At 64.5% G+C, this 17,500-nt stretch overlaps 6 non-coding genes and 4 pseudogenes across 6 annotated transcripts; all 10 read left to right on the forward strand.

Annotated features, from left to right (window-relative positions):
- Positions 1–868: 868 nt before the first annotated feature.
- On the forward strand, positions 869–977 carry LOC147002282 (5S ribosomal RNA; annotated as a pseudogene).
- A 1,569-nt stretch (positions 978–2,546) lies between these two features.
- Positions 2,547–2,665, forward strand: LOC147002283 (5S ribosomal RNA). The gene has a single exon (XR_015048805.1). It is a non-coding gene; the product is annotated as a 5S ribosomal RNA (ribosomal RNA).
- Positions 2,666–4,234: 1,569 nt separating this feature from the next.
- Positions 4,235–4,353, forward strand: LOC147002284 (5S ribosomal RNA). Its single transcript, XR_015048806.1, has one exon. It is a non-coding gene; the product is annotated as a 5S ribosomal RNA (ribosomal RNA).
- Positions 4,354–5,874: 1,521 nt separating this feature from the next.
- LOC147002285 (5S ribosomal RNA) lies at positions 5,875–5,993 on the forward strand. Its single transcript, XR_015048807.1, has one exon. It is a non-coding gene; the product is annotated as a 5S ribosomal RNA (ribosomal RNA).
- A 1,547-nt stretch (positions 5,994–7,540) lies between these two features.
- Positions 7,541–7,659, forward strand: LOC147002286 (5S ribosomal RNA). The gene has a single exon (XR_015048808.1). It is a non-coding gene; the product is annotated as a 5S ribosomal RNA (ribosomal RNA).
- A 1,604-nt stretch (positions 7,660–9,263) lies between these two features.
- LOC147002287 (5S ribosomal RNA) lies at positions 9,264–9,388 on the forward strand (annotated as a pseudogene).
- Positions 9,389–10,950: 1,562 nt separating this feature from the next.
- On the forward strand, positions 10,951–11,069 carry LOC147002288 (5S ribosomal RNA). The gene has a single exon (XR_015048809.1). It is a non-coding gene; the product is annotated as a 5S ribosomal RNA (ribosomal RNA).
- Positions 11,070–12,639: 1,570 nt separating this feature from the next.
- On the forward strand, positions 12,640–12,764 carry LOC147002289 (5S ribosomal RNA; annotated as a pseudogene).
- A 1,560-nt stretch (positions 12,765–14,324) lies between these two features.
- Positions 14,325–14,449, forward strand: LOC147002290 (5S ribosomal RNA; annotated as a pseudogene).
- A 1,552-nt stretch (positions 14,450–16,001) lies between these two features.
- On the forward strand, positions 16,002–16,120 carry LOC147002291 (5S ribosomal RNA). Its single transcript, XR_015048810.1, has one exon. It is a non-coding gene; the product is annotated as a 5S ribosomal RNA (ribosomal RNA).
- The last annotated feature ends 1,380 nt before the right edge of the window (positions 16,121–17,500 follow it).

Genomic DNA, 17,500 nt, shown 5'->3' on the forward strand with positions numbered 1-17,500 from the left:
TCCGGGTGCACAAGCCGCAGTGCCCTGACACGTGTCTGCTTCCGTGGGCCCATGGGTGGGTAGGGGGCACGTTTGTGTGCCTGTCCGGGTGTGGTGTGTGCTTGCGCTCTGGAGGCAGTGCACGGGCAGTGCAGTGCGTGCCTCTTGGGCTAGCCTGTGCCGCTGGGTGTGGCTGTGCGTGTCCCAGTGTCCCAGGTGGGCTGGGATGCCATCCATCCATCCATCCATCCATCCATCCATCCATCCATCCATCCACAGTGGGTTTACTTCCCTTGCGTGCCCGGGCTGAGGGGCCCAGTCCTGGGCACAGGGACGGTGGGTGGACCAGTCGGCGAGGTGGGGCGGAACGTCCGAGGTCCAGGGTGGGTCAGGATTTGAGAAGCTGGGAGGGACCTCGGGTGGGTGGAAGGGGAAGTCCCGGGTGGGTGAGGGCGCTGTTGCACGAAGCCCGTGGAACCGTCCAGGAGGGGAGGGAGGGGAGAAGAAGCGAGGAGGGGAGATGTGTGTGCGGCCAAGGCTGGCACTCACTGGCTGGGCCCGTGGTGCCTCGAGGGCAGGCAGAGGGGGGCTGGTGGGGGCTCTGGGGGAGGTTGTGGGCAGCGTGAGGCAGGCAGCGGGAAGCGAGGAGGCACCGTGGGCTGGGGCGTGTCGTGTGGGTGGGGCTCGGGCCGGGCGTGTCGTGTGGTGTCGTGTCGTGTCGGTGTGTGGTGTGTGTCTGTGGGCTGTGCGCTGGGCTCTGGTCTCAGGGCTCGTGTGAGCTCGTCGTCATCGTCGTGGGGCGTCGGGCATCGGGCGTCGGGCGGGCGAGTGAGCGAAGGAGCGAGCGCGCGCAGCAGGCTCTTGGGGCTTGTCGGCGCCACCTGCCCTCGTCTACGGCCATACCACCCTGAACGCGCCTGATCTCGGAAGCTAAGCAGGGTCGGGCCTGGTTAGTACTTGGATGGGAGACCGCCTGGGAATACCGGGTGCTGTAGGCTTTTTGGACTGACTCCCCTCTGTCTCTCTCTCCCTTTTGGCCACGGACACGGCCGCCCGGCGACCCAGGCTCAGGCCAGGCCCATCCACACCCCACACCCCACACCCCCCAAGGAGCCCACCCTCGTCCTCTCACAGGCTTGCCCTCTCACAGGAGGCTCCCGGAGCCCTAAGGCAGGGCACACCATGCTGGCCACCCCAGCACCACCCTGCTGAGCTAGCTAGCTAGCTAGCAAGGGCACACGGGACACGGGACACCGGATGGGAGAGCCTCTCTCCATTTGCACCGAGCCCAGGCTGGCCTGAACACTCCACCCTCATCCAACACCGCACTTGCCTCCCACCTTGTGTGAGTGGTAGTGTGTGTGTGTGTCTGTGTGTCTGTGTGCGAGAGAGTTGTATGTGTTTTGCCCCTCCTGACTTCTGCTAATTCACCTGGGTCCCAGTGTGTGGGTCTGTGTGTGTGTCTGTGTGTAAGCTGAGGACCGACCCTCCGTGCTTGCTTGCTCAATCAGCCAGTACACACGTGTGTGTGTGTGTGTGTGTGTGTGTGTGTGTGTTTGCCTGAGGGTAGGGGCAGGTGGGCCAGACTGCGAGTGTGTGAGTGGTGTGAGTGTGTGTTTCCCGTGCGTGGGCGTGTCTGCGTGTGTCTGTGTGCTGCCTGCTCCGTCTAGCCAGCCGGTCCTCCTTTTTTGTCCGGGTGCACAAGCCGCAGTGCCCTGACACGTGTCTGCTTCCGTGGGCCCATGGGTGGGTAGGGGGCACGTTTGTGTGCCTGTCCGGGTGTGGTGTGTGCTTGCGCTCTGGAGGCAGTGCACGGGCAGTGCAGTGCGTGCCTCTTGGGCTAGCCTGTGCCGCTGGGTGTGGCTGTGCGTGTCCCAGTGTCCCAGGTGGGCTGGGATGCCATCCATCCATCCATCCATCCATCCATCCATCCATCCATCCATCCATCCATCCACAGTGGGTTTACTTCCCTTGCGTGCCCGGGTTGAGGGGCCCAGTCCTGGGCACAGGGACGGTGGGTGGACCAGTCGGCGAGGTGGGGCGGAACGTCCGAGGTCCAGGGTGGGTCAGGATTTGAGAAGCTGGGAGGGACCTCGGGTGGGTGGAAGGGGAAGTCCCGGGTGGGTGAGGGCGCTGTTGCACGAAGCCCGTGGAACCGTCCAGGAGGGGAGGGAGGGGAGAAGAAGCGAGGAGGGGAGATGTGTGTGCGGCCAAGGCTGGCACTCACTGGCTGGGCCCGTGGTGCCTCGAGGGCAGGCAGAGGGGGGCTGGTGGGGGCTCTGGGGGAGGTTGTGGGCAGCGTGAGGCAGGCAGCGGGAAGCGAGGAGGCACCGTGGGCTGGGGCGTGTCGTGTGGGTGGGGCTCGGGCCGGGCGTGTCGTGTGGTGTCGTGTCGTGTCGGTGTGTGGTGTGTGTCTGTGGGCTGTGCGCTGGGCTCTGGTCTCAGGGCTCGTGTGAGCTCGTCGTCATCGTCGTGGGGCGTCGGGCATCGGGCGTCGGGCGGGCGAGTGAGCGAAGGAGCGAGCGCGCGCAGCAGGCTCTTGGGGCTTGTCGGCGCCACCCGCCCTCGTCTACGGCCATACCACCCTGAACGCGCCCGATCTCGTCTGATCTCGGAAGCTAAGCAGGGTCGGGCCTGGTTAGTACTTGGATGGGAGACCGCCTGGGAATACCGGGTGCTGTAGGCTTTTTGGACTGACTCCCCTCTGTCTCTCTCTCCCTTTTGGCCACGGACACGGCCGCCCGGCGACCCAGGCTCAGGCCAGGCCCATCCACACCCCACACCCCACACCCCCCAAGGAGCCCACCCTCGTCCTCTCACAGGCTTGCCCTCTCACAGGAGGCTCCCGGAGCCCTAAGGCAGGGCACACCATGCTGGCCACCCCAGCACCACCCTGCTGAGCTAGCTAGCTAGCTAGCAAGGGCACACGGGACACGGGACACCGGATGGGAGAGCCTCTCTCCATTTGCACCGAGCCCAGGCTGGCCTGAACACTCCACCCTCATCCAACACCGCACTTGCCTCCCACCTTGTGTGAGTGGTAGTGTGTGTGTGTGTCTGTGTGTCTGTGTGCGAGAGAGTTGTATGTGTTTTGCCCCTCCTGACTTCTGATAATTCACCTGGGTCCCAGTGTGTGGGTCTGTGTGTGTGTCTGTGTGTAAGCTGAGGACCGACCCTCCGTGCTTGCTTGCTCAATCAGCCAGTACACACGTGTGTGTGTGTGTGTGTGTGTGTGTGTGTGTGTGTGTTTGCCTGAGGGTAGGGGCAGGTGGGCCAGACTGCGAGTGTGTGAGTGGTGTGAGTGTGTGTTTCCCGTGCGTGGGCGTGTCTGCGTGTGTCTGTGTGCTGCCTGCTCCGTCTAGCCAGCTGGTCCTCCTTTTTTGTCCGGGTGCACAAGCCGCAGTGCCCTGACACGTGTCTGCTTCCGTGGGCCCATGGGTGGGTAGGGGGCACGTTTGTGTGCCTGTCCGGGTGTGGTGTGTGCTTGCGCTCTGGAGGCAGTGCACGGGCAGTGCAGTGCGTGCCTCTTGGGCTAGCCTGTGCCGCTGGGTGTGGCTGTGCGTGTCCCAGTGTCCCAGGTGGGCTGGGATGCCATCCATCCATCCATCCATCCATCCATCCATCCATCCATCCATCCATCCACAGTGGGTTTACTTCCCTTGCGTGCCCGGGCTGAGGGGCCCAGTCCTGGGCACAGGGACGGTGGGTGGACCAGTCGGCGAGGTGGGGCGGAACGTCCGAGGTCCAGGGTGGGTCAGGATTTGAGAAGCTGGGAGGGACCTCGGGTGGGTGGAAGGGGAAGTCCCGGGTGGGTGAGGGCGCTGTTGCACGAAGCCCGTGGAACCGTCCAGGAGGGGAGGGAGGGGAGAAGAAGCGAGGAGGGGAGATGTGTGTGCGGCCAAGGCTGGCACTCACTGGCTGGGCCCGTGGTGCCTCGAGGGCAGGCAGAGGGGGGCTGGTGGGGGCTCTGGGGGAGGTTGTGGGCAGCGTGAGGCAGGCAGCGGGAAGCGAGGAGGCACCGTGGGCTGGGGCGTGTCGTGTGGGTGGGGCTCGGGCCGGGCGTGTCGTGTCATGTCGTGTCGTGTCGGTGTGTGGTGTGTGTCTGTGGGCTGTGCGCTGGGCTCTGGTCTCAGGGCTCGTGTGAGCTCGTCGTCATCGTCGTGGGGCGTCGGGCATCGGGCGTCGGGTGGGCGAGTGAGCGAAGGAGCGAGCGCGCGCAGCAGGCTCTTGGGGCTTGTCGGCGCCACCCGTCCTCGTCTACGGCCATACCACCCTGAACGCGCCCGATCTCGTCTGATCTCGGAAGCTAAGCAGGGTCGGGCCTGGTTAGTACTTGGATGGGAGACCGCCTGGGAATACCGGGTGCTGTAGGCTTTTTGGACTCCCCTCTGTCTCTCTCTCCCTTTTGGCCACGGACACGGCCGCCCGGCGACCCAGGCTCAGGCCAGGCCCATCCACACCCCACACCCCACACCCCCCAAGGAGCCCACCCTCGTCCTCTCACAGGAGGCTCCCGGAGCGCTAAGGCAGGGCACACCATGCTGGCCACCCCAGCACCACCCTGCTGAGCTAGCTAGCTAGCTAGCTAGCAAGGGCACACGGGACACGGGACACCGGATGGGAGAGCCTCTCTCCATTTGCACCGAGCCCAGGCTGGCCTGAACACTCCACCCTCATCCAACACCGCACTTGCCTCCCACCTTGTGTGAGTGGTAGTGTGTGTGTGTGTGTCTGTGTGCGAGAGAGTTGTATGTGTTTTGCCCCTCCTGACTTCTGCTAATTCACCTGGGTCCCAGTGTGTGGGTCTGTGTGTGTGTCTGTGTGTAAGCTGAGGACCGACCCTCCGTGCTTGCTTGCTCAATCAGCCAGTACACACGTGTGTGTGTGTGTGTGTGTGTGTGTGTGTGTGTGTGTGTTTGCCTGAGGGTAGGGGCAGGTGGGCCAGACTGCGAGTGTGTGAGTGGTGTGAGTGTGTGTTTCCCGTGCGTGGGCATGTCTGCGTGTGTCTGTGTGCTGCCTGCTCCGTCTAGCCAGCCGGTCCTCCTTTTTTGTCCGGGTGCACAAGCCGCAGTGCCCTGACACGTGTCTGCTTCCGTGGGCCCATGGGTGGGTAGGGGGCACGTTTGTGTGCCTGTCCGGGTGTGGTGTGTGCTTGCGCTCTGGAGGCAGTGCACGGGCAGTGCAGTGCGTGCCTCTTGGGCTAGCCTGTGCCGCTGGGTGTGGCTGTGCGTGTCCCAGTGTCCCAGGTGGGCTGGGATGCCATCCATCCATCCATCCATCCATCCATCCATCCATCCATCCATCCACAGTGGGTTTACTTCCCTTGCGTGCCCGGGCTGAGGGGCCCAGTCCTGGGCACAGACAGGGACGGTGGGTGGGTAGGTGGGTGGACCAGTCGGCGAGGTGGGGCGGAACGTCCGAGGTCCAGGGTGGGTCAGGATTTGAGAAGCTGGGAGGGACCTCGGGTGGGTGGAAGGGGAAGTCCCGGGTGGGTGAGGGCGCTGTTGCACGAAGCCCGTGGATCCGTCCAGGAGGGGAGGGAGGGGAGAAGAAGCGAGGAGGGGAGATGTGTGTGCGGCCAAGGCTGGCACTCACTGGCTGGGCCCGTGGTGCCTCGAGGGCAGGCAGAGGGGGGCTGGTGGGGGCTCTGGGGGAGGTTGTGGGCAGCGTGGGCTGGGGCGTGTCGTGTGGGTGGGGCTCGGGCCGGGCGTGTCGTGTCGTGTCGTGTCGGTGTGTGGTGTGTGTCTGTGGGCTGTGCGCTGGGCTCTGGTCTCAGGGCTCGTGTGAGCTCGTCGTCGTCGTGGGGCGTCGGGCATCGGGCGTCGGGCGGGCGAGTGAGCGAAGGAGCGAGCGCGCGCAGCAGGCTCTTGGGGCTTGTCGGCGCCACCCGCCCTCGTCTACGGCCATACCACCCTGAACGCGCCCGATCTCGTCTGATCTCGGAAGCTAAGCAGGGTCGGGCCTGGTTAGTACTTGGATGGGAGACCGCCTGGGAATACCGGGTGCTGTAGGCTTTTTGGACTCCCCTCTGTCTCTCTCTCCCTTTTGGCCACGGACACGGCCGCCCGGCGACCCAGGCTCAGGCCAGGCCCATCCACACCCCACACCCCACACCCCACACCCCCCAAGGAGCCCACCCTCGTCCTCTCACAGGCTTGCCCTCTCACAGGAGGCTCCCGGAGCCCTAAGGCAGGGCACACCATGCTGGCCACCCCAGCACCACCCTGCTGAGCTAGCTAGCTAGCTAGCAAGGGCACACGGGACACGGGACACCGGATGGGAGAGCCTCTCTCCATTTGCACCGAGCCCAGGCTGGCCTGAACACTCCACCCTCATCCAACACCGCACTTGCCTCCCACCTTGTGTGAGTGGTAGTGTGTGTGTGTGTCTGTGTGCGAGAGAGTTGTATGTGTTTTGCCCCTCCTGACTTCTGCTAATTCACCTGGGTCCCAGTGTGTGGGTCTGTGTGTGTGTCTGTGTGTAAGCTGAGGACCGACCCTCCGTGCTTGCTTGCTCAATCAGCCAGTACACACGTGTGTGTGTGTGTGTGTGTGTGTGTGTGTGTGTGTGTGTGTTTGCCTGAGGGTAGGGGCAGGTGGGCCAGACTGCGAGTGTGTGAGTGGTGTGAGTGTGTGTTTCCCGTGCGTGGGCGTGTCTGCGTGTGTCTGTGTGCTGCCTGCTCCGTCTAGCCAGCCGGTCCTCCTTTTTTGTCCGGGTGCACAAGCCGCAGTGCCCTGACACGTGTCTGCTTCCGTGGGCCCATGGGTGGGTAGGGGGCACGTTTGTGTGCCTGTCCGGGTGTGGTGTGTGCTTGCGCTCTGGAGGCAGTGCACGGGCAGTGCAGTGCGTGCCTCTTGGGCTAGCCTGTGCCGCTGGGTGTGGCTGTGCGTGTCCCAGTGTCCCAGGTGGGCTGGGATGCCATCCATCCATCCATCCATCCATCCATCCATCCATCCATCCATCCATCCATCCACAGTGGGTTTACTTCCCTTGTGTGCCCGGGCTGAGGGGCCCAGTCCTGGGCACAGACAGGGACGGTGGGTGGGTAGGTGGGTGACCAGTCGGCGAGGTGGGGCGGAACGTCCGAGGTCCAGGGTGGGTCAGGATTTGAGAAGCTGGGAGGGACCTCGGGTGGGTGGAAGGGGAAGTCCCGGGTGGGTGAGGGCGCTGTTGCACGAAGCCCGTGGATCCGTCCAGGAGGGGAGGGAGGGGAGAAGAAGCGAGGAGGGGAGATGTGTGTGCGGCCAAGGCTGGCACTCACTGGCTGGGCCCGTGGTGCCTCGAGGGCAGGCAGAGGGGGGCTGGTGGGGGCTCTGGGGGAGGTTGTGGGCAGCGTGGGCTGGGGCGTGTCGTGTGGGTGGGGCTCGGGCCAGGCGTGTCGTGTCGTGTCGTGTCGGTGTGTGGTGTGTGTCTGTGGGCTGTGCGCTGGGCTCTGGTCTCAGGGCTCGTGTGAGCTCGTCGTCGTCGTGGGGCGTCGGGCATCGGGCGTCGGGCGGGCGAGTGAGCGAAGGAGCGAGCGCGCGCAGCAGGCTCTTGGGGCTTGTCGGCGCCACCCGCCCTCGTCTACGGCCATACCACCCTGAACGCGCCCGATCTCGTCTGATCTCGGAAGCTAAGCAGGGTCGGGCCTGGTTAGTACTTGGATGGGAGACCGCCTGGGAATACCGGGTGCTGTAGGCTTTTTGGACTCCCCTCTGTCTCTCTCTCCCTTTTGGCCACGGACACGGCCGCCCGGCGACCCAGGCTCAGGCCAGGCCCATCCACACCCCACACCCCACACCCCACACCCCCCAAGGAGCCCACCCTCGTCCTCTCACAGGCTTGCCCTCTCACAGGAGGCTCCCGGAGCCCTAAGGCAGGGCACACCATGCTGGCCACCCCAGCACCACCCTGCTGAGCTAGCTAGCTAGCTAGCAAGGGCACACGGGACACGGGACACCGGATGGGAGAGCCTCTCTCCATTTGCACCGAGCCCAGGCTGGCCTGAACACTCCACCCTCATCCAACACCGCACTTGCCTCCCACCTTGTGTGAGTGGTAGTGTGTGTGTGTGTCTGTGTGTCTGTGTGCGAGAGAGTTGTATGTGTTTTGCCCCTCCTGACTTCTGCTAATTCACCTGGGTCCCAGTGTGTGGGTCTGTGTGTGTGTCTGTGTGTAAGCTGAGGACCGACCCTCCGTGCTTGCTTGCTCAATCAGCCAGTACACACGTGTGTGTGTGTGTGTGTGTGTGTGTGTGTGTGTGTGTGTTTGCCTGAGGGTAGGGGCAGGTGGGCCAGACTGCGAGTGTGTGAGTGGTGTGAGTGTGTGTTTCCCGTGCGTGGGCGTGTCTGCGTGTGTCTGTGTGCTGCCTGCTCCGTCTAGCCAGCCGGTCCTCCTTTTTTGTCCGGGTGCACAAGCCGCAGTGCCCTGACACGTGTCTGCTTCCGTGGGCCCATGGGTGGGTAGGGGGCACGTTTGTGTGCCTGTCCGGGTGTGGTGTGTGCTTGCGCTCTGGAGGCAGTGCACGGGCAGTGCAGTGCGTGCCTCTTGGGCTAGCCTGTGCCGCTGGGTGTGGCTGTGCGTGTCCCAGTGTCCCAGGTGGGCTGGGATGCCATCCATCCATCCATCCATCCATCCATCCATCCATCCATCCATCCACAGTGGGTTTACTTCCCTTGCGTGCCCGGGCTGAGGGGCCCAGTCCTGGGCACAGGGACGGTGGGTGGACCAGTCGGCGAGGTGGGGCGGAACGTCCGAGGTCCAGGGTGGGTCAGGATTTGAGAAGCTGGGAGGGACCTCGGGTGGGTGGAAGGGGAAGTCCCGGGTGGGTGAGGGCGCTGTTGCACGAAGCCCGTGGAACCGTCCAGGAGGGGAGGGAGGGGAGAAGAAGCGAGGAGGGGAGATGTGTGTGCGGCCAAGGCTGGCACTCACTGGCTGGGCCCGTGGTGCCTCGAGGGCAGGCAGAGGGGGGCTGGTGGGGGCTCTGGGGGAGGTTGTGGGCAGCGTGAGGCAGGCAGCGGGAAGCGAGGAGGCACCGTGGGCTGGGGCGTGTCGTGTGGGTGGGGCTCGGGCCGGGCTGAGGGGCGGGCGTGTCGTGTCGTGTCGTGTCGTGTCGTGTCGTGTCGTGTCGTGTCCTGTCGGTGTGTGGTGTGTGTCTGTGGGCTGTGCGCTGGGCTCTGGTCTCAGGGCTCGTGTGAGCTCGTCGTCGTCGTGGGGCGTCGGGCATCGGGCGTCGGGCGGGCGAGTGAGCGAAGGAGCGAGCGCGCGCAGCAGGCTCTTGGGGCTTGTCGGCGCCACCCGCCCTCGTCTACGGCCATACCACCCTGAATGCAGAAGTCAGGAGTCTCGTCTGATCTCGGAAGCTAAGCAGGGTCGGGCCTGGTTAGTACTTGGATGGGAGACCGCCTGGGAATACCGGGTGCTGTAGGCTTTTTGGACTCCCCTCTGTCTCTCTCTCCCTTTTGGCCACGGACACGGCCGCCCGGCGACCCAGGCTCAGGCCAGGCCCATCCACACCCCACACCCCACACCCCCCAAGGAGCCCACCCTCGTCCTCTCACAGGAGGCTCCCGGAGCCCTAAGGCAGGGCACACCATGCTGGCCACCCCAGCACCACCCTGCTGAGCTAGCTAGCTAGCTAGCTAGCAAGGGCACACGGGACACGGGACACCGGATGGGAGAGCCTCTCTCCATTTGCACCGAGCCCAGGCTGGCCTGAACACTCCACCCTCATCCAACACCGCACTTGCCTCCCACCTTGTGTGAGTGGTAGTGTGTGTGTGTGTGTCTGTGTGCGAGAGAGTTGTATGTGTTTTGCCCCTCCTGACTTCTGCTAATTCACCTGGGTCCCAGTGTGTGGGTCTGTGTGTGTGTCTGTGTGTAAGCTGAGGACCGACCCTCCGTGCTTGCTTGCTCAATCAGCCAGTACACACGTGTGTGTGTGTGTGTGTGTGTGTGTGTGTGTGTGTGTGTGTGTTTGCCTGAGGGTAGGGGCAGGTGGGCCAGACTGCGAGTGTGTGAGTGGTGTGAGTGTGTGTTTCCCGTGCGTGGGCGTGTCTGCGTGTGTCTGTGTGCTGCCTGCTCCGTCTAGCCAGCCGGTCCTCCTTTTTTGTCCGGGTGCACAAGCCGCAGTGCCCTGACACGTGTCTGCTTCCGTGGGCCCATGGGTGGGTAGGGGGCACGTTTGTGTGCCTGTCCGGGTGTGGTGTGTGCTTGCGCTCTGGAGGCAGTGCACGGGCAGTGCAGTGCGTGCCTCTTGGGCTAGCCTGTGCCGCTGGGTGTGGCTGTGCGTGTCCCAGTGTCCCAGGTGGGCTGGGATGCCATCCATCCATCCATCCATCCATCCATCCATCCATCCATCCATCCACAGTGGGTTTACTTCCCTTGCGTGCCCGGGCTGAGGGGCCCAGTCCTGGGCACAGACTGGGACCGTGGGTGGGTAGGTGGGTGGACCAGTCGGCGAGGTGGGGCGGAACGTCCGAGGTCCAGGGTGGGTCAGGATTTGAGAAGCTGGGAGGGACCTCGGGTGGGTGGAAGGGGAAGTCCCGGGTGGGTGAGGGCGCTGTTGCACGAAGCCCGTGGAACCGTCCAGGAGGGGAGGGAGGGGAGAAGAAGCGAGGAGGGGAGATGTGTGTGCGGCCAAGGCTGGCACTCACTGGCTGGGCCCGTGGTGCCTCGAGGGCAGGCAGAGGGGGGCTGGTGGGGGCTCTGGGGGAGGTTGTGGGCAGCGTGAGGCAGGCAGCGGGAAGCGAGGAGGCACCGTGGGCTGGGGCGTGTCGTGTGGGTGGGGCTCGGGCCGGGCGTGTCGTGTCATGTCGTGTCGTGTCGGTGTGTGGTGTGTGTCTGTGGGCTGTGCGCTGGGCTCTGGTCTCAGGGCTCGTGTGAGCTCGTCGTCGTCGTGGGGCGTCGGGCATCGGGCGTCGGGCGGGCGAGTGAGCGAAGGAGCGAGCGCGCGCAGCAGGCTCTTGGGGCTTGTCGGCGCCACCCGCCCTCGTCTACGGCCATACCACCCTGAACGCGCCCGATCTCGTCTGATCTCGGAAGCTAAGCAGGGTCGGGCCTGGTTAGTACTTGGATGGGAGACCGCCTGGGAATACCGGGTGCTGTAGGCTTTTTGGACTCCCCTCTGTCTCTCTCTCCCTTTTGGCCACGGACACAGCCGCCCGGCGACCCAGGCTCAGGCCAGGCCCATCCACACCCCACACCCCACACCCCCCAAGGAGCCCACCCTCGTCCTCTCACAGGAGGCTCCCGGAGCCCTAAGGCAGGGCACACCATGCTGGCCACCCCAGCACCACCCTGCTGAGCTAGCTAGCTAGCTAGCTAGCAAGGGCACACGGGACACGGGACACCGGATGGGAGAGCCTCTCTCCATTTGCACCGAGCCCAGGCTGGCCTGAACACTCCACCCTCATCCAACACCGCACTTGCCTCCCACCTTGTGTGAGTGGTAGTGTGTGTGTGTGTGTCTGTGTGCGAGAGAGTTGTATGTGTTTTGCCCCTCCTGACTTCTGCTAATTCACCTGGGTCCCAGTGTGTGGGTCTGTGTGTGTGTCTGTGTGTAAGCTGAGGACCGACCCTCCGTGCTTGCTTGCTCAATCAGCCAGTACACACGTGTGTGTGTGTGTGTGTGTGTGTGTGTGTGTGTGTGTGTGTGTGTGTGTGTTTGCCTGAGGGTAGGGGCAGGTGGGCCAGACTGCGAGTGTGTGAGTGGTGTGAGTGTGTGTTTCCCGTGCGTGGGCGTGTCTGCGTGTGTCTGTGTGCTGCCTGCTCCGTCTAGCCAGCCGGTCGTCCTTTTTTGTCCGGGTGCACAAGCCGCAGTGCCCTGACACGTGTCTGCTTCCGTGGGCCCATGGGTGGGTAGGGGGCACGTTTGTGTGCCTGTCCGGGTGTGGTGTGTGCTTGCGCTCTGGAGGCAGTGCACGGGCAGTGCAGTGCGTGCCTCTTGGGCTAGCCTGTGCCGCTGGGTGTGGCTGTGCGTGTCCCAGTGTCCCAGGTGGGCTGGGATGCCATCCATCCATCCATCCATCCATCCATCCATCCATCCATCCATCCACAGTGGGTTTACTTCCCTTGCGTGCCCGGGCTGAGGGGCCCAGTCCTGGGCACAGACTGGGACCGTGGGTGGGTAGGTGGGTGGACCAGTCGGCGAGGTGGGGCGGAACGTCCGAGGTCCAGGGTGGGTCAGGATTTGAGAAGCTGGGAGGGACCTCGGGTGGGTGGAAGGGGAAGTCCCGGGTGGGTGAGGGCGCTGTTGCACGAAGCCCGTGGAACCGTCCAGGAGGGGAGGGAGGGGAGAAGAAGCGAGGAGGGGAGATGTGTGTGCGGCCAAGGCTGGCACTCACTGGCTGGGCCCGTGGTGCCTCGAGGGCAGGCAGAGGGGGGCTGGTGGGGGCTCTGGGGGAGGTTGTGGGCAGCGTGAGGCAGGCAGCGGGAAGCGAGGAGGCACCGTGGGCTGGGGCGTGTCGTGTGGGTGGGGCTCGGGCCGGGCGTGTCGTGTCATGTCGTGTCGTGTCGGTGTGTGGTGTGTGTCTGTGGGCTGTGCGCTGGGCTCTGGTCTCAGGGCTCGTGTGAGCTCGTCGTCGTCGTGGGGCGTCGGGCATCGGGCGTCGGGCGGGCGAGTGAGCGAAGGAGCGAGCGCGCGCAGCAGGCTCTTGGGGCTTGTCGGCGCCACCCGCCCTCGTCTACGGCCATACCACCCTGAACGCAGAAGTCAGGAGTCTCGTCTGATCTCGGAAGCTAAGCAGGGTCGGGCCTGGTTAGTACTTGGATGGGAGACCGCCTGGGAATACCGGGTGCTGTAGGCTTTTTGGACTCCCCTCTGTCTCTCTCTCCCTTTTGGCCACGGACACGGCCGCCCGGCGACCCAGGCTCAGGCCAGGCCCATCCACACCCCACACCCCCCAAGGAGCCCACCCTCGTCCTCTCACAGGAGGCTCCCGGAGCCCTAAGGCAGGGCACACCATGCTGGCCACCCCAGCACCACCCTGCTGAGCTAGCTAGCTAGCTAGCTAGCAAGGGCACACGGGACACGGGACACCGGATGGGAGAGCCTCTCTCCATTTGCACCGAGCCCAGGCTGGCCTGAACACTCCACCCTCATCCAACACCGCACTTGCCTCCCACCTTGTGTGAGTGGTAGTGTGTGTGTGTGTCTGTGTGTCTGTGTGCGAGAGAGTTGTATGTGTTTTGCCCCTCCTGACTTCTGCTAATTCACCTGGGTCCCAGTGTGTGGGTCTGTGTGTGTGTCTGTGTGTAAGCTGAGGACCGACCCTCCGTGCTTGCTTGCTCAATCAGCCAGTACACACGTGTGTGTGTGTGTGTGTGTGTGTGTGTGTGTGTGTGTGTGTTTGCCTGAGGGTAGGGGCAGGTGGGCCAGACTGCGAGTGTGTGAGTGGTGTGAGTGTGTGTTTCCCTGTGCGTGGGCGTGTCTGCGTGTGTCTGTGTGCTGCCTGCTCCGTCTAGCCAGCCGGTCCTCCTTTTTTGTCCGGGTGCACAAGCCGCAGTGCCCTGACACGTGTCTGCTTCCGTGGGCCCATGGGTGGGTAGGGGGCACGTTTGTGTGCCTGTCCGGGTGTGGTGTGTGCTTGCGCTCTGGAGGCAGTGCACGGGCAGTGCAGTGCGTGCCTCTTGGGCTAGCCTGTGCCGCTGGGTGTGGCTGTGCGTGTCCCAGTGTCCCAGGTGGGCTGGGATGCCATCCATCCATCCATCCATCCATCCATCCATCCATCCATCCATCCACAGTGGGTTTACTTCCCTTGCGTGCCCGGGCTGAGGGGCCCAGTCCTGGGCACAGACTGGGACCGTGGGTGGGTAGGTGGGTGGACCAGTCGGCGAGGTGGGGCGGAACGTCCGAGGTCCAGGGTGGGTCAGGATTTGAGAAGCTGGGAGGGACCTCGGGTGGGTGGAAGGGGAAGTCCCGGGTGGGTGAGGGCGCTGTTGCACGAAGCCCGTGGAACCGTCCAGGAGGGGAGGGAGGGGAGAAGAAGCGAGGAGGGGAGATGTGTGTGCGGCCAAGGCTGGCACTCACTGGCTGGGCCCGTGGTGCCTCGAGGGCAGGCAGAGGGGGGCTGGTGGGGGCTCTGGGGGAGGTTGTGGGCAGCGTGAGGCAGGCAGCGGGAAGCGAGGAGGCACCGTGGGCTGGGGCGTGTCGTGTGGGTGGGGCTCGGGCCGGGCGTGTCGTGTCATGTCGTGTCGTGTCGGTGTGTGGTGTGTGTCTGTGGGCTGTGCGCTGGGCTCTGGTCTCAGGGCTCGTGTGAGCTCGTCGTCGTCGTGGGGCGTCGGGCATCGGGCGTCGGGCGGGCGAGTGAGCGAAGGAGCGAGCGCGCGCAGCAGGCTCTTGGGGCTTGTCGGCGCCACCCGCCCTCGTCTACGGCCATACCACCCTGAACGCAGAAGTCAGGAGTCTCGTCTGATCTCGGAAGCTAAGCAGGGTCGGGCCTGGTTAGTACTTGGATGGGAGACCGCCTGGGAATACCGGGTGCTGTAGGCTTTTTGGACTCCCCTCTGTCTCTCTCTCCCTTTTGGCCACGGACACGGCCGCCCGGCGACCCAGGCTCAGGCCAGGCCCATCCACACCCCACACCCCCCAAGGAGCCCACCCTCGTCCTCTCACAGGAGGCTCCCGGAGCCCTAAGGCAGGGCACACCATGCTGGCCACCCCAGCACCACCCTGCTGAGCTAGCTAGCTAGCTAGCTAGCAAGGGCACACGGGACACGGGACACCGGATGGGAGAGCCTCTCTCCATTTGCACCGAGCCCAGGCTGGCCTGAACACTCCACCCTCATCCAACACCGCACTTGCCTCCCACCTTGTGTGAGTGGTAGTGTGTGTGTGTGTCTGTGTGTCTGTGTGCGAGAGAGTTGTATGTGTTTTGCCCCTCCTGACTTCTGCTAATTCACCTGGGTCCCAGTGTGTGGGTCTGTGTGTGTGTCTGTGTGTAAGCTGAGGACCGACCCTCCGTGCTTGCTTGCTCAATCAGCCAGTACACACGTGTGTGTGTGTGTGTGTGTGTGTGTGTGTGTGTGTTTGCCTGAGGGTAGGGGCAGGTGGGCCAGACTGCGAGTGTGTGAGTGGTGTGAGTGTGTGTTTCCCGTGCGTGGGCGTGTCTGCGTGTGTCTGTGTGCTGCCTGCTCCGTCTAGCCAGCCGGTCCTCCTTTTTTGTCCGGGTGCACAAGCCGCAGTGCCCTGACACGTGTCTGCTTCCGTGGGCCCATGGGTGGGTAGGGGGCACGTTTGTGTGCCTGTCCGGGTGTGGTGTGTGCTTGCGCTCTGGAGGCAGTGCACGGGCAGTGCAGTGCGTGCCTCTTGGGCTAGCCTGTGCCGCTGGGTGTGGCTGTGCGTGTCCCAGTGTCCCAGGTGGGCTGGGATGCCATCCATCCATCCATCCATCCATCCATCCATCCATCCATCCATCCATCCACAGTGGGTTTACTTCCCTTGCGTGCCCGGGCTGAGGGGCCCAGTCCTGGGCACAGACAGGGACGGTGGGTGGGTAGGTGGGTGGACCAGTCGGCGAGGTGGGGCGGAACGTCCGAGGTCCAGGGTGGGTCAGGATTTGAGAAGCTGGGAGGGACCTCGGGTGGGTGGAAGGGGAAGTCCCGGGTGGGTGAGGGCGCTGTTGCACGAAGCCCGTGGAACCGTCCAGGAAGGGAGGGAGGGGAGAAGAAGCGAGGAGGGGAGATGTGTGTGCGGCCAAGGCTGGCACTCACTGGCTGGGCCCGTGGTGCCTCGAGGGCAGGCAGAGGGGGGCTGGTGGGGGCTCTGGGGGAGGTTGTGGGCAGCGTGAGGCAGGCAGCGGGAAGCGAGGAGGCACCGTGGGCTGGGGCGTGTCGTGTGGGTGGGGCTCGGGCCGGGCGTGTCGTGTCGTGTCGTGTCGGTGTGTGGTGTGTGTCTGTGGGCTGTGCGCTGGGCTCTGGTCTCAGGGCTCGTGTGAGCTCGTCGTCGTCGTGGGGCGTCGGGCATCGGGCGTCGGGCGGGCGAGTGAGCGAAGGAGCGAGCGCGCGCAGCAGGCTCTTGGGGCTTGTCGGCGCCACCCGCCCTCGTCTACGGCCATACCACCCTGAACGCGCCCGATCTCGTCTGATCTCGGAAGCTAAGCAGGGTCGGGCCTGGTTAGTACTTGGATGGGAGACCGCCTGGGAATACCGGGTGCTGTAGGCTTTTTGGACTCCCCTCTGTCTCTCTCTCCCTTTTGGCCACGGACACGGCCGCCCGGCGACCCAGGCTCAGGCCAGGCCCATCCACACCCCACACCCCACACCCCACACCCCCCAAGGAGCCCACCCTCGTCCTCTCACAGGCTTGCCCTCTCACAGGAGGCTCCCGGAGCCCTAAGGCAGGGCACACCATGCTGGCCACCCCAGCACCACCCTGCTGAGCTAGCTAGCTAGCTAGCAAGGGCACACGGGACACGGGACACCGGATGGGAGAGCCTCTCTCCATTTGCACCGAGCCCAGGCTGGCCTGAACACTCCACCCTCATCCAACACCGCACTTGCCTCCCACCTTGTGTGAGTGGTAGTGTGTGTGTGTGTCTGTGTGCGAGAGAGTTGTATGTGTTTTGCCCCTCCTGACTTCTGCTAATTCACCTGGGTCCCAGTGTGTGGGTCTGTGTGTGTGTCTGTGTGTAAGCTGAGGACCGACCCTCCGTGCTTGCTTGCTCAATCAGCCAGTACACACGTGTGTGTGTGTGTGTGTGTGTGTGTGTGTGTGTGTTTGCCTGAGGGTAGGGGCAGGTGGGCCAGACTGCGAGTGTGTGAGTGGTGTGAGTGTGTGTTTCCCGTGCGTGGGCGTGTCTGCGTGTGTCTGTGTGCTGCCTGCTCCGTCTAGCCAGCCGGTCCTCCTTTTTTGTCCGGGTGCACAAGCCGCAGTGCCCTGACACGTGTCTGCTTCCGTGGGCCCATGGGTGGGTAGGGGGCACGTTTGTGTGCCTGTCCGGGTGTGGTGTGTGCTTGCGCTCTGGAGGCAGTGCACGGGCAGTGCAGTGCGTGCCTCTTGGGCTAGCCTGTGCCGCTGGGTGTGGCTGTGCGTGTCCCAGTGTCCCAGGTGGGCTGGGATGCCATCCATCCATCCATCCATCCATCCATCCATCCATCCATCCATCCATCCAGGGATGAGGGGCACAAGCCCGGGCTGAGGGGCCCAGTCCTGGGCACAGACAGGGACGGTGGGTGGGTAGGTGGGTGACCAGTCGGCGAGGTGGGGCGGAACGTCCGAGGTCCAGGGTGGGTCAGGATTTGAGAAGCTGGGAGGGACCTCGGGTGGGTGGAAGGGGAAGTCCCGGGTGGGTGAGGGCGCTGTTGCACGAAGCCCGTGGATCCGTCCAGGAAGGGAGGGAGGGGAGAAGAAGCGAGGAGGGGAGATGTGTGTGCGGCCAAGGCTGGCACTCACTGGCTGGGCCCGTGGTGCCTCGAGGGCAGGCAGAGGGGGGCTGGTGGGGGCTCTGGGGGAGGTTGTGGGCAGCGTGGGCTGGGGCGTGTCGTGTGGGTGGGGCTCGGGCCGGGCGTGTCGTGTCGTGTCGTGTCGGTGTGTGGTGTGTGT

Source organism: Mus caroli, unplaced genomic scaffold (assembly GCF_978045245.1).
Source record: "Mus caroli unplaced genomic scaffold, Mus_caroli_1 scaffold_10, whole genome shotgun sequence".
Lineage (NCBI taxonomy): Eukaryota > Metazoa > Chordata > Mammalia > Rodentia > Muridae > Mus > Mus caroli.